Here is a 15,863-nt window from a genome sequence, read left to right on the forward strand (position 1 = left end):
AAGCTGCCAGAGTTGTACTATATGGAGCAGGTAAGAGAACATGAATCTGCAGAGTTTGGTCTGAGACTTTCAGAGACTCCCAGCCTCATGTATAATTAAGTGTGGTGTGCTCTGTACAATGCCATTGATGAGGTGCTGGAGATGTATCAGGAGCTTCACATGTGGGACGACTGCATCGCTGAAGCCAAGATAAACCAGTACTAAGAGACTGGAGTACCCTGGAGTAGCCAGTACTCATGGACTTAGTCTCTGTCTTCCCAGAGCTGAACAACCTGCGTCACAGCTACTACCAGTGGCTGATGGAGACCAACCCATCATGAGAAGGTTGGCGAGGTCAAAGAGGGGGAGGAGGACTTCATGGGCGTCGTCAACCTCTACCTCAAGGTGGGCCTACCAGTCAAGGCCGCCCAATTTGACCGTGAGGAGCTGGTCTCCAACAGTGACATCCTCAGTAGAATCGCTGCTGCCCTCATCAAGGGAGAGTTCTATGAGAGGGTGGGTGTCATGACCACTGCAAAGTCACACAGCGAACTCAATGGCTGCCGTTAACATTACACTAGGTCTCTTCAAGACAACATGGCGACAGAGGAGAAGTTAATGAGATGAGATTAGTGGTTGTTTAGATCCCCTCTCCGGTGCTCCTGATGGAGAAGTTCTGAGGGACTCGGCTTGATTGTCTGGCAATGTGATTTGTGTGTGATGGATAAGTTGGCTTGTCTTTTGTGAGGCAGCAGAAGTTGGTGCAGAGAGAGACAGATGTGCAGTGTTCTAGCTCTGTGTACACCCTGAGTCTCAGTGCTGATTAAGATCTTACTCTGGGCCATGGGTGACTCCTCAGAACAGATGTCAGGGAAGGTGTCTCTGTGGGTCTTAATAAAGGATGTGCTGGGAGGGATGTTAGTCAGCCCTCTGTTTTCTCTGTTTTCTCTCCTCAATCTTTCTCTCTCGCTCTATCTACTTTTCTGAGTTTCTCTGTTTCTGTGTCTCTCTCTCTCTCTGCTCTTGAACCATCTGGTTATGGACCAGAGGTCCTGAGATGCTCTAAGTGACTAAATGAGAGGGAGGAAGTTGAACTGAAACTAATGAACTTTTCTCTCCCCTGTCATCAGGGAGGAGATCTGTTTGAGAAGATCAGGAACCACCAGAGGGTTCTGGACCGCTACCTTCCGGAAAGGTAGGCCTGACACAGCAGGTGGAGGTTAACATATTCATTAACATCACCTATTGGGTAGTGTTATGTATTAGTTCTTTAGTTAATGGCCCAATCTTGATGGTGGGTTTTATACTGGTTTAGAGAATTAATTGCAAACTATATTGATGTGAATGTAACGGGGACGTCTTTCCCTGAGGGTAGTTGTGGAGCTGGCTCGTGTTTCCTTCCCAACTGATGTGGTGAAGCTGGAGGAGGACTGGGTAGACTACCTGGTCCAGCAGAAACAAATGGACGCTGCAATCAACCATTACACCGAGGCTGGGTGAGTCAGCTCTGCTGTTAATCCAACCAGGGAGGGAGTGATATAGAGAGAAGGAAAGAGATGAAAGGAGTGGGAAACAGGAGGAGCTGGCGTGAGGGGTTTGTTTATAAAGTGAAGTGAATGATTCATTTCCTCTGTAATCAAATGGAGGTGTTGTTCATTAGGCAGCGCCAGGGCTTCAGTCCCCAGGGTAGGCTGCTGTAGATAGAACACTGGATGCTAATTGGATGGCTGGCCCTCTGTTAATACTGTGGCGGTCTGACTGACTGGCAAAATGGGCCTCAGTAAAGCTCCATCTCCTACTAATCACATACTGCTGGGAATCAACACACAGGAATCAAATAAAGAAATTACCAGTAAAAGTGGATGTGTGGAGTACTTTGACAGGATCCTGACATTGGGTAGAGCCAGCCTAGTCTTAATTGCTCCCTGGCTGGGCGTAGCCTATTAGTTTCTCCATGGGGATGAATAAGGTTGCTTTGTATTGTATTTGATTAGTTCAATGTCCTTCATTGGTGCAAACGCTTCATCGACCCCTTTGCTCTCCCCCTCCTCTCCTACCCCTTTTGTTATCTCTCTATCATAGTTGTTCCTCGAAGACCATTGAGGCAGCTGTAGGCGCTCGCCAGTGGAAGGCGGTCCATATCCTGGAGTTACAGGAAGACCGGTCAGGAGGGAAATTCTACCTGAAGATAGCCCAGTACTACGCCTCCAGCCAGGAGTGTGAGATTAGAGGGCAGAGTGATGGAGAAAGCGGGAGGGGAGGAGATGACCGCAGCCTCATTCCAACTGTTCTGATGAGTCAGGGGCCTAGCAACCTGGCAGCTGGCGATGTCTGCTTTTTTCCAGACCAGACTCCATGCTGCCTCTGTGCTACGTGAGCAGTGTGTTTGCTGAATTTAATTAAAGTATCGATGCAGTGCTTTGAGAGCTGGAATCCACAGAAATTCACCCATCTCTCTCTCTGTGGGAACCCAGGTTGCAGAGCCCCTGTTTGTGAAGAAAGACCACATCAAAGATGCCATTGATATGTTCACGGTGGGTGGGAGCAGGCTCATAAGGTATGTATCCTCCTCAATGTCCCATCTCGTCATCTGTGTCGCCCAGTTTCAAATGCCAGGGGGTTGATTGAAATGGGAAACACTGCTGTGCTTTCTATGTTTAGTTGTAGCAGGCCTGTGTGTTCTTTTAAAGTGGGATTTAGAGTGAATTGTGGTGGGAATTAAAGTGAGTTAGTGATCTGGCTAGACACACAAATTGTCACCTACTTTGTAAACAACAAGTGTGGATTAACAGTGAAATGCTTACTTACAGGCCTTTCCCAGTAACACAGAGATAAAAGCTTATATCAATTAATCAAAATTATTTATAAAGCCCTTTTTTACATCAGTCGATGTCACAAAGTGCTATACAGAAACCCAGCCTAAAACCCCAAACAGCAAGCAATGCAGATGTAGAAGCACGGTGGCTAGGAAAAACTCCCTAGAAAGGCAGAAACCTAGGAATAAACCTAGAGAGGAACCAGGCTCTGAGGGGTGGCCAGTCTTCTTCTGGCTGTGCCGGGTGGAGATTATAACAGTACATGGCCAAGATGTTCAAACGTTCATAAATGACCAGCAGGGTCAAATAATAATCACAGTGGTTGTAGATGGTGCAACAGGTCACTGGGACAGCAAGGAGGACTGGGGACAGCAAGGAGTCATTAGGCCAGGTAGTCCTGAGGCATGGTCCCTGTGTTCCGTTCTTCCGAGAGGGAGGGAGAGCGAGAATAAGAGGGAGCATACTTGAATTCACACAGGAAGCAGGATAAGACTGGAGAAATACTCCAGCGATATAAATATAATAACACAATGCATAAATCTAATTGGCTATGTACACGGGGCACCAGTACTCACACACACTCATTGTGTGTCCTAGCTGGCAGCGAAATGTATGACCCGGAGGACGTGTCGGCTCTGTACGTCAGCCGAGCCCAGGACCTGGGGAGAGAGGGGAAATACAACGAGGCAGAAAGGTAACCTCTCTCATGACCCTGTAAAACAACACATTTCACTGCACCTATCCTGTGTATGTGACAATGAAACATATTTTGTCATTTCCACTCCCTCTCTTCTTCCTCTTTTCCTCTCTCCCTCCCTATCGTTCATTACCCTCTGTTTTACACCCGTATCGACCACAACCCTGCTGCCAAATTCATCAAAGGCAAAGTTTTCCAACATTGGGTTATAGGGCCCTGCTTATATTTCACTCACATCCAGAAAATTGTCAGTTGCAGTTCAGGTCAAGGTCCGACTACAACAAATTGACAAACAAAAGTGTACATTTGCCGTGCACTGATAGCAAATTGGACTTTAATAAGGTCTGTGCTGTGTTGTGTCGACCTCCAGTCTATCTGCCTCAAAAGGAGCCTGTGTCTTTCCATATTAGACAGAGTAATCTCCCTCACGCTGCAAGCCTGCCACAAAGTCAATATGTCACCATGTGCCCCCAACTCTGTGTCATCTCAATACTTGCCTCGCTTATTGATCTCTCCTGTGAGAAATGGTTAACAACATTCATCAGTAAAGGGCAACTTTTTTTTGGAGGTGAAATTCTACTTTTTTTCTGATGCCTAATTTGCAGTTTGAGTAATTCTTAATCTCTGAATACATAATCTCCATGCATAGCAATGCAATCGTGTGTGTGTGTGTGTGTGTGTGTCTAGAATATCGGCAGGCTGTTTGCGACAGTGGAGAAGCCGGACCTGGCCATCGCTATATATAAGAAGAATAAAATGTTGACGATGTGATTCGCCTGGTGGCCAAACATCTCCCAGACCTACTGGCTGACACTCACCTGCACCTGGCCAAGGTCAGCGATAGGGGGCGCTGCCCAAACAGAAAATATAAACATCTTATGGGTATTCTGAAAAATTCTAATGAGAGAGGCTCAAGGTGATTTAGATTAATCAAGTTAAGTCTGAGTTCCCTATCCCAAGAGTTGGGGACAGAGTCCAGGTTTTCAGAAGCAGAGTACCACTATATGGAGGGCCAGGAGTGGAAGGCTGCAGTCAACATGTAGTGTCAACGACATGTGGGAGGAGGCCTACAGGGTACGTGTCCACACCACTAACAAAGTTGACCTGAGAGTCCATGATACGGTGAGTGTTTGTCAACAGCAGGACGGTGTGATTGTAACATCCCTGGCTTGGCCTGTATCAAAGACGGTGGTCTGTGCTTACAGACAGAGCAGCAGTAGCACAGAGTGGATGTGTTACGCTGCAAGAGCTCTCCTAACACTCTTAACACATCCTCACCTGGCTGCAACTGTGTTACTTCTGCTCCCTCCTTTCTGGCCCGCCATTGGACCAATATAGAGGCACATAAATGCACATCCTCTTTATTTAACACTTAATTGTACAGTAATTTATTAAGAGCTCCAGTATCCAATTCTCTGTATGTAGCTGTTTCACTCTCTCTTGCTCTTCTCTGTGCTGTGAGGTGATTGATGGTGGGAGCTTCTGGCATATTAATCAGTTCCTGCTCCTCTTCCGTGCATGGCAGGTAGCGAGCAGCCAGTGCCCATAAGCAGGTGGGCTACCTGTGGGCCAAGAGTCTGGGAGGGGAGGCTGCTGTCAAACTGCTCAACAAGTTTGGTCTGCTGGAGACCTCCATCGGCTTTGCAGCAGACGACTGGTGAGTAGACCAATGCACTGGACTACACTTTACTGTACTGCCTGGAACCTCAAGCTCTTCAATATCGTTGACAAAGTGATGAAGAATCTCCCTGCAGTTAAATTCTGATCACTGGGAGGTACTTGACAAAGTATCTGATGTTTCTGTTCTGTGATTGACACAATACCAAGCCTGCTTTATATTGCCCAACAAGTTAGAATTTTAAAACATTTATTTCATCGTCTGAAGCATTCAACAGGACCCAAGCTGTTAAGACCTTCCCCATTCATTCCTATGCGAGGAGTCTGTTGGTGCTGTACAGTAGATTGTGGTCATGATTCTTCTCTTGTCCTCTCTCAGCTCCTTTGACTTTGCCTGTAAACTGGCTCGTCTATCTACCAAGAACACGATCCCTGAGAGCCACCTGAAAAACACCTTAATGTTGGAGGATCAGGTATAATACCACGACACACTCACAACTCCTCCTCATCCTAACAATCACACACTCAAGGTTACTCTGCAGCTTGCATCATCTCAGAGATGAATACAAAAAATTATCCATTGCCGTCCCAAATTTGTGTCTGAGCGCTGTTTCCACAGGCGTTTAAATGTCACGCATGCATTAGTAATCCCTCCCAACGCCGAGCACTGAGCTGTGTTTCACTTTTCAAGGGCAAGTTCACCGAAGCCGAGACAGAGTTCATCAAAGCGGGGAAGCCAGAAAGAGGCGGTGCTGATGTAAGTATATCAGGAGGAGTTCTTCGCCAGCTAGCAAGAGGTGCTGGCATGTGTCCCCTACAGAAGTCGGAGCTTCAAGCCTTCCTTAGTAGACTTCAAACGGAGCGCCGGTGCCAGCACAGCCCTTTCAGAACTTCCCCTCACTTCTCTGTACATTGGTTATAATAAGTGTGTGAGATGTGGTGCAGGCAGGTTTGGTTGGAGGGGAGCTCAGCTCTCACTAACATGTAGCTGAGGAACGTTCAGCCCCGTTCACTTATATCGAGGCGGATTTGACTTTTGATAACTGGTCGTGTGGTTTGCCCTTCCGCGCGTGGGGTGCTGAAATTCATACACTTAATAAAAACTTTTTGTGAATACAGACTTTTTTACTCGTGCTACATAAGCTGTGATTCAATTAAGTCTGTGCTATCCGGTATCCTTGGGACGTCCTTACCGTAACCATTTAAAATTTCAACTTTAATGGGGTTAGGTAAGGATTATGGTTAGGGTTTAGGATAGGGATGTCCCAAGGATCTTGACTTGCACAAGGCCAATTGAATCTCAGTTTACGTAGTACGAGCAACGCTGAAGACGTCGGTGATTGTATTCGCAAATAGTTTTTTTTATACAAGTATGAATTTCAGCACCCCACAGAAGGACCATAGTTGTACAGGGCAAACATGGGTACAGGTAAGCGTAGAGGAACTGGAGCCCTGAGCCTGTTTGATCTCTGCTGTAGAGAGTGTAGGATGAGAGACCTACAGTATTAGTGCTACTGGAAGATAACATCATGAGTCATGTTGTCTAGTTGATATCAGCTGGAGCGCTTTAATCTGTTAATATCAAGTATTTTAGAGAGTGTTTGCTGTCTTCAATTTGATCAATGAAACAGTTGAACTTGGCGCTATAACAAAATGAAGAGGGAGGTTAACTCCTAGCCGGGTGTGTCCCTTACAGGTACGTCCATAACCAGGACTGGGTTAGAGCCCAGAGGGTGGCCGGGGCCAACGACCCAGACACTGTGTCAGATGAGCTGGTAGGCCAGGCCAAGTTCTGTTTTGAACAGAAGGACTTTCACAAGGCTGAGGCCTTCCTTCTCTGGCCTCAGAGGCCAGAGCTGGCCATTTAAGTAACGCAAAGTAAGGGACTGTCTTTGTTTGAACTGGTTAGAACTGACACTCCTAATTGACAGTCGAGCTGACGGGGTTGGTTTGAAAGAGGACTTTGGAGATGTGAATGAATCAAACCATTTGACTCAGATTGTCCTCAGTGAGGTTTAAATCAGGAATTATGTCTGTCATTAAAAAAATAAATGGTTAAATTTATGCAAGAAGCCACAGTGATTATATATATTATATAGTGAGCCTTTATTCTTAATCAGAGGGTTCATATTCTAGTCAATTCATTATTCTCTGTGTTCTGGAAGTCTGGGGGTAGCTTTACAGAGAACACTACAGGTTAAACAGAATGCAATGCTCCGTAATGTTTTCATTCCATTATTCACACTTCGTTTGGCTGGATATGCTTCACAGAGTTGGATGCCCCCTGGTACTGAGTGCTGCTGTTGTTGGTGTTTTTTTGTCTTAGGACGCGGAGATGTGGAGTGATGCCATGCGGATCTGTAAAGGGTACCTTCCCAACAAGCTGAGCGTCCTTCAAGAGGAGTACGAGAAGGAGGCTGCCAAGAAGGGCTCCCGGGGCTCCCGGTGAGCAAGACTCATCATCTGTTTTTACCATCCTTTTTCCTGGTTATTATCCCATTTTTAATATGTTTGTTTGTGGCTTTGGAGAGGCAGAGAAAACGTGTCTCAACGTTGCACATTAACAGAGAAGGAGAAACTCATGTACATACAGTTTGTGTCGTGGTCTGTTATTAATCTAGATGTGCTTTGGGATGATTCGTTATTAAACATTGGCAGCTTTTTATCCTGAATTAAATCCATAATGAGCAGCTCATTAAAGTGCAGACACGCAGGGCCTCTGTTAGTCTCCAACCATCAGCTCCCTGCTTTTAATGACTTGTGGGAAAAGATCAAAGCCTCCGTCATAAAGAAAGGGGGGGTAAGGAAGAGACATTTATTTTGCAGTCTTTAGTTCAGTTCCTAATTGAGAGTAATTCAGCCCTCTGATACTGTCAATCATGCTCAATTGAGAGCCAGAACACTCTAACACATGTTGCCATTCACTTTGACTCTTGTCTCTGTCTTATAATCTTACATCACACGGGTTGAGTTTGTAACGCATGGGAGAAGAAGGAGAGAGATGGGATTTTAATGAGAGAAGTGTGCGCTGTGTATTCTTGTATTTGCCTTCGAAGCCTGAATCCTTAATCACAGACAGACATGTACTGTATTCTGTCTGTTCTTAGAATGGGCTTCCAAGTCTTATGTTCTAGTTCTGTTATTCCCTTCACTTCCATCTGGTCCGTTAATCACCAATGCATCTCAGTTATATCTAATTCATAATGCCAAGGAGGATATGTAAATGTCTTACTGACGTGTGTTCTGTCTGTGTACGGAGGGGTGGAGCAGTCTGGGGAGTACGCCCGGGCCGTGGAGTGTTACTTCAAGGTTAAGGACTCCACCAACGACCCCCCCCCCCCCCCTCGTGGAGAAGTGCTGGATGAAGGTACACAATGGAGCCCCAGGACTGACAATGAATGTCACTATAACACAACCCATACATGCTGTCCTTAAAAAACCGACTGGTGTAGTGTCACTTGTGTTTTTGGTTATGAGACAAATCTGTGGCCCTGGATGGACAGTCGTGCCATTTCATATTTCCTGTGTATTTCTGTGCCACTGTCTGTGGCCATGAGGGTAGCGACTCAATGTTTCCTTTGTGTGTGTGACCTCCCCCAGGCTGCTAAGTTGGCCATCAAGTTCCTGACCCAGGAGAGGGCTGTAGATGTGATCCACGCTGTGGGCCCTCGCCTCACCCAGCTCAGGAAGTACAGTGCTGTGAGTCACCGCACACTTCCTGCTGTGGCTCCCTCAATACTAACGGCCTCTTGATATTGATCATTCAGTGTTATTTAGTACAGGCATGGTTTCAGGCTACTGTATGTCAACTGATATGTGGAAATTCTATTGAAGTAATTACAGCAATTTCATGCTATTTACAAAGTTTATTAATATTGATTTGACATGGGGTGTGGAAGACAGTTGTCCAGTCAATGTTTGCCTCGACGGGACCATTATGTGCCTATTCATAGCTAGTCTTGAACAAATACAGTATGAATGTTCATCTTTCAGTCCTTCAAAATGTTTGAGGTCAAATAATCTCTTTTAGAAAAATTCTGTGAAAAAGATTTAGGGGACAGGTTTGATCAATCTAAAGGTGTGGAGGCCGCTCTGCCAAAGGAAAGCGAGTGTGTTGATAGAAAAAGACAAGGCATCCCATGTTTTATGCCTATTCTCTGGCGTCCTTCAAGCATTCTTTTTTTGATGCCAAATGTTTTATTTTCCTCAGGCGGCTGAGCTGTACCTCAGCCTGGACCTAATTAAGGAAGCCATAGATGCATTCATCGCGAGAGAAGAATGGAACAAAGCCAAGAGAGTGGCCAAGGAGCTGGATCCAAGGTGAGCCTGTCTACAACGCTGCCTGGTCGCCCCTGACAACAAGCCTATCCGGTTAGAATACCACCTCTGTCATTAGGCTACAGCTAGGGGAAATCAGTGTGTCAGTCAAAGGCCTCACAGACATCAGTCAGCTGCTGCTGCTCCTAAAAACCAGAGCGATGGAGGGAGACTTAGTGAATGCGATTGGATTCCTTTCATCTATTCTGCATGATGCATTAGTCATTTAGGATCTCATCCAGAGTGAACGACAGTAGCTAACTAGTTGTTTATTTTGTCAGTTGATTTTATTAGACATTGTTTGTCAAATGTACACGTTTTGACTTAGCTTTTTCTCAGCATCCCTGTTTGTTTCAGAGCCTTTATAAAGTGTATATAATCAACGGCTGTCTGTAGGGAGAACAGAACCAACTCCTTCAGACAATGAGAGCTGCTGATGCGCCATAGGCTCCCACTTATTACTGTCGTCCTTTTAGTACAGTACATTTGTGCTGTGATTGATCTATCTGGGGAGTATTACATGGTTACATCTCTTTCTTGTTCTCCAGCTCCTGAACACAGTCATTATAGTACATCATCGAGGACAATGAAGGACGTTTAACTTTTCTGCATTGTGTGTCTGTCCTATCCATCCATGTAGGTTTGAAGATTATGTGGACCAGCGATTTAAAAACAACATTTGAGAAATCAAGGCAAAGAAGTTTCGGTGAGTAGCTACAATTTAACGCAACTACATATTGCAAATAATAAGCCTGTTTTTAAGTAATATTTACTCAGCAAGTACCAAATAACTTGTAATATTATGTGTATCCAATGATATAAAAATATATATATTTTGATTTCAGTAGAAAATCAGGAAGGGAAGTGTCATTGTGTGTTGGTGTGCTGTAATATATCTTTCATGTCAGTGTGCCCAACTCTCTGCCTCCTCCTCACCTCTTTCTCTGCTCTCCTACTATTGGGGGGAGACCATTGAAATGGTGGCCTAGGTTCCATCCACTCAGAAATAAGAGCGAAATAACAAAATGGATCCATATTCCCAGTCCTTGCTCTCTTTGTTATGCCACATTAGACTGGCTCAGTGGCTCTGACTTCTCTAGTTGAATGATGATGGAAAAAGTCCTGCCTGTGAAACGTGAATGGCAGATTTCGAAGGACGTGTCACTCTGTGTGTATTGTCTGCATAATGCACCAAAGACTTCATAATGTGGGTGTTTGTAACCGTCAGGCTAGTTTTAAAAGCATGTTTCAAAGTTTCTGGATGCTAGCTATTACGAGGCTTCCATTGCCTTGTAAACCTGCTGAAAGGCTAACAAAGTTTTAAATTATTATTTTTTTTTTTAAGTATTTCTGTAAGTGTATACCATATTAGTAATTTGGGATATTCTCTAATCCTAGCTGGTAGGAGTGGATGTCATGGCAGCTCTGGACATGTATGCTGAGAGAGGCCAATGGGAGAAGTGCATAGAGATCGCCTCGAAACAGGTAGTGATTCTACCATCAACACTCCTGCTTTAGTTTCATTGTCTTTCATCCTTATTTTTGTCTTTTCAGTTTTATTCCATTACTGTTTTTCATTTTAATATTTGTAGAATTACAAGATTCTTCACAAGTGTGTGTGGACTTGTACGCCGCCCACCTGATCAAGGAGGGAGATGCGGAGAAGGTGCCCCAGCCAACCCCCCAGAACTACAAGATGATGTTCCTGGACCTGCTGAGCCTGTTAGGTAGAGCCGGCGCTGTCCTTCTGCATGTGGGCTCACCTGAGAGACGTAATGCTGCTGCTGATGAGTACAGGTCCAGAGGGAGACGGGAGATGATAGTGACCGGTCACAACGTACTGTATAGCAACCACACGTATTGGCCCAATGCATAGTCTCTGTGTGTAGTTGCTATGTAGTGACAGTTTTAAAGTAGTGAGCTTATTTTTTTAATAGTCTCGTTGTCTATCTGTTTGCAGTGTGAGAAGCTGACCAACTCTTTGAGCAGATGCTGCTGATCTCTCACTAATGCGCCACGCGCTGCCAAGGGGTTGACCAACTCTTATATACACTGAGTGAACAATCATTAGGAACACCTGCTCTTTCCCTGACATAGACCGAGCAGGTGAATCCAGGTCTATCATCTCTTACTGATGTCTCTGGTGACATAAGTGGTTTATGTGAGAAGTACAGGCCGGGAACGTTTTACTCACTTAACCCTGACAGGTAGGCAGTTGTTTTTATGCAACTTTTTTGGGACATAATATTCATCAATAGGATAATAACTAGTTAAAAGATCACATTTGGGATCTGGCTAATGATTAGGCCAATAGGGTAAATGCAGATAGGCAACCCCATGCTTCAGCCTATTTATTAGCTTTTTTCTGCATCAGTTGCATACCTGATAATATGGACCATGCATAGGCTATAAACATGGCCCAATATGTTAACATAATTTAACACATTTTTACCAATGTGTTAATACGGCTAATTTCTGGAAGTGTAATTTATATTTTAGATGGTGGCAGCATACTTTTATTTTCATTCATTTTTGAGTAGAACGTCCTTCTGCATTGTGTGTCTGTCTATTCATGTAGGTTTGAAGATTATGTGGACCAGCGATACAAACAACACTTGAGAAACCAAGGCAAAACGGTTTTGATGAGTAGCAACAGTTTTGAGTGTGTCAAGAACTGTAATGCTGCTGGGTTTTTCACGCTCAACAGTTTCCTGTGTGTATCAAGAATGTTCCTCCAGCCAACTTGACAACTCTCAGAAGCCTGTTTTTGTATAGTGTTGGCTGTGGTACACACTCACTTCCGATCTCTCTCCTCTCCACCCTTCTCCCTATCTTTCTGTAGGTCAGTGTGGCTGCCAAGCTGTCTATCTCCCTGCTGCGCCACACAGTTTATCCCAGCTGACAAGGCCTTCTACAAGGCGGGCATGGCTGCCAGGGTATGAGAACTGCTCGTATGAGCTTCGGCCAATCACTGGAAGCGGGGGGGTTGTTGTTGCTGGAGTCCCCTGGGAACAACTCTGATCAAAGTCCCCTGAGTCTGTGCTCCTGGTAGGGCCGCTGGAGGTGTTATGAATAATGTTGTACTCAAACAGCAGTATGAAGTAGCTTATCGCATCGTCCATTTTCAGAATTACATTTTTGGGGGAAATGAACAAAAATGAAATAATTTAGGAGAATGTCAATCTCTCCCAACTCGCTGAACTATTGATTCTCTCTACAGGCTGTGGGCTAGGAGAACATGTCCTTTATCTTCCTCAACCACTTCCTGGATCTGTCTAATGTGAGTCCCCACTCAGCTTTACCTTGGGGGTTTCACCTCAACTTGACCGAAGTCTGCAGACTTTTTCAGTCAGCATAAAAACTTCACACGTAGCTTATATGAGTGATGACAATCTATATTTCATCATATAAACAGTAAGTAACTGTAAACATTTGCTGTATCCATTGTTTTAATTTGAATGTTTGAAGATGAGATAATGCGTGAATGTTGTCTTGATACCTGTTGTGGTATTTCCAGGGGATAGATGAAGGGAAACTGGACCACTCTGATTTCCAGGACACGGACATCTCCGAGGTTCCTGTCCCTGCTAAGCTACACGTCACTGTAAGGCACAAGTCGATATTGTTTGCTTTGCTGTGTCATTATGTCTTATGACAGGTCTGAAATGTTGCTGTGTTATAACTGTCCTGTGACAGTGTTAGCTTGATAGCTCTATATCATGACGTTGTTGGCTTAGCTACAGTATATTACTATTTAATGAGGTGCGTAATGTTGCTGTTGTGTGACTTTCCTGTTATGGTCTTATGATGACACTAGGCTGTGATGTTGATGTTGTCATATCCCAGGATGCCCAGCGTGAGGAGATCCGTGGCTGGGTGTTGACGGTGTCCATGGACCAGCGGATGGAGCAGGTGCTGCCCAACGACGAGAGGGACACCTACGACGCCTCTCTACTGGCAGCCAACACCGGCATCCGCTACCTGCCTTGCGTTATCACAGGTGGGTGGGAGAAACCCCTTACAGAGCACCTTACCACCTTACCTTACCGTCTCCCATTTCTATGGAATTACCCCAGTGTCTAGGACTGTACCATCTACTCCAGGGGTGTGAAAAGTCTTGGGTGTGTCTGTGTGAGGGGGGCTATTGTTGGAGAGTCTTTGACCTTAGTTAAATATTTTATAATCGCCATGTTATTCTTGTAATTGGCATAGATTCACAAAAGTACATATGAACCCCATTTTGTTCTTCAACCTAACTAGTTGATGGCATACATGTGTATACTGTACTGGTAAGCAAAGCAGAGGTGCTGACTCCTGCTTGCTCAGAGGCCTGCACCAGTCATAACATTACTGACAAGACACGGGTGCATATAACCTGGTATATAGTACGTAAAGATGCAGTGCTATCCAGAGATGCAGGGACTGACTGGCCTCCCACAACACCCAGAGAACTGTGTTGTGTTCAGGGAGGCAGTTAGCAGACCCACGTATGATGGCTGACCTGTTAATTGGTTGACTAAACATACGACTGTAATGAAAGCTCTCGCGCTCTCTCTCTCTCGCGGAATAAGATTGAGTTCAAAGAACCTGGCAAGGCAGCTAACAAGGACGACTGGACTACATTCGTAATGACCACAAGGGTAAGAAGGGGGTTTGTTATGTTCGACCTGGAGACTACATCACTGTGCTTATGACTTCCTCTGCTGATTTAGCTGCTAGTCCATCAGCCCTCACCCACATGAAACACTGGGTTTGATTTAGAATTTATCCACACTTTTGATCACAGGCACTCATGCAGGTTTAGAATGTATAACATGTAAGGTTGCGTCTTAGAGAAGGGCCCATTTTCCTTTGTTTCATCCTTCCTGTGTGTGATTGGGATTACAGTGTGATTTAAGTAAATGGACTAATGTCCACAGAGATTTAAAGACTGGCTTATAACACGTGTGTGTCAAATATATAAATATATATCTATATCTCACAGCCCGGAGTGCCAGGATTTGCTGAAGTTTGTGAGCCTGGCGTGGTGGACTCCCCACCTCCGGCTTCTTCTTCCACTGACAGGACCAAGATGCTGAAAACTCCCATCTTCGTCCAGTGTACCGCATACCCATAACTACAGTAATTTACCATACCGTACTCTGCTTAGAGCCTCTGCCTACTTCTGAGTTATTTAATCCATCCTCTCCATCTCTGGTTTGCTGTTAGTGTTGAACAGTTCACATCATTCCATAACAATAGACTGTTGAGAAGACCTGCTGTGTTACTGCGCCATACATTTCTGCAGCGCTGACATCAGCACAGTCCTTACTTGCATCCCATTGGCCACTTAGTCCCTGATGTCAGGATTCTGTGTCACCATGGGGATGTCTGTAAAGTTCAGCAGAACATTCCTCTTCTCCTCGGTGTCTGTCCTGTTTTACCTTTTGAATGTGTGTTCATTCCCATTTTCACCTATGTTCCTGGTACTGCTGAAGGACTGGAGTAGGCTACAACCAGAGTGGGTTTTTATTTAGTTGAGGGACATGAAAGATGCCTTTACACTTCAGGTGCTGTATCTTCATAATCAAAGTGCTGTTATCTGTAATACGTGTGCTGTGTTCTAAAAGCAAAGTTCCTGTGTGATAGGAGAATTTGACAGTGCACTTTAGAATACTGTATTGGCTTCATGTATTGTTGGATTAAATGCAGATTTGAATGTATTTCATATGATGGAAATATGGTTAAATAAAAAATATTCTGCATCTATTTCTTCTAATACAAGGCCACCTAGAAAATGGGAGAGCTGTTAGGCCCCATTCTTTTTATTGTGTGTTCAACCAAAATGACATTTGGTTGCTGAACAGAAAGTAGACCACACAGCTCAGTGCATGTATTATCTTATAGCTATTAGTAGATTACCTGATATTAAATTGGGTTCTAGGTCTATAAAAATGTTATGAATCATCGCATCCTTACCCACTCAGGTGGAGTGATTCCCAGCCGAAGAATACCCCTTGTGGACAAAGGTTATCAGCCACCAAAATACCCGTTCATGGACATCATTAGAAAGGCCCACCCAAATACATATCATTCTGAAAGCCCCCCCCCCCCCCCCACAATAAAGGTAAAATAACTTGTCTCTTGTTGAGCAAAATGGAACATCATAGATTATAGGACTGTATCTTCATGACAATATTTATTTTAAGCGGGGGTATACAGAAATGAGGTCAGCACAGGTATCAGTTATCTCCTCAGCAAGGTATCACTGAGAGATCATCTTTGTGGTAACCCACTCTGTTTTGCCTCCATACCTGACTATATAAATTTGTTTACCTAATTTTCAATATAAATGTTGATTATTTGTTTAGGCCACCTATAGGGTACACTTATGTCATCCATACAAATTCTACAGAAAATCCTAAATGCTATCTTTTTTTATCCAAAATTATCAAATT

At 44.5% G+C, this 15,863-nt stretch overlaps 1 pseudogene across 1 annotated transcript; it reads left to right on the forward strand.

The window, feature by feature from the left end:
• Positions 1-236: 236 nt before the first annotated feature.
• Positions 237-15,174, forward strand: LOC110529210 (intraflagellar transport protein 172 homolog; annotated as a pseudogene). Its single transcript, XR_016482753.1, has 23 exons — positions 237-495; positions 1,110-1,174; positions 1,350-1,475; positions 2,062-2,204; positions 2,455-2,536; positions 3,393-3,489; positions 4,191-4,325; positions 4,455-4,572; positions 5,022-5,149; positions 5,489-5,582; positions 5,801-5,866; positions 7,436-7,547; positions 8,369-8,476; positions 8,710-8,808; positions 9,320-9,429; positions 10,067-10,132; positions 10,825-10,911; positions 11,019-11,296; positions 12,269-12,362; positions 12,647-12,706; positions 12,944-13,030; positions 13,273-13,426; positions 14,411-15,174. The product of XR_016482753.1 is annotated as an intraflagellar transport protein 172 homolog (transcript).
• The last annotated feature ends 689 nt before the right edge of the window (positions 15,175-15,863 follow it).

This window comes from Oncorhynchus mykiss, chromosome 8 (genome assembly GCF_057628025.1).
Source record: "Oncorhynchus mykiss isolate SJ-2025 chromosome 8, ASM5762802v1, whole genome shotgun sequence".
NCBI lineage: Eukaryota > Metazoa > Chordata > Actinopteri > Salmoniformes > Salmonidae > Oncorhynchus > Oncorhynchus mykiss.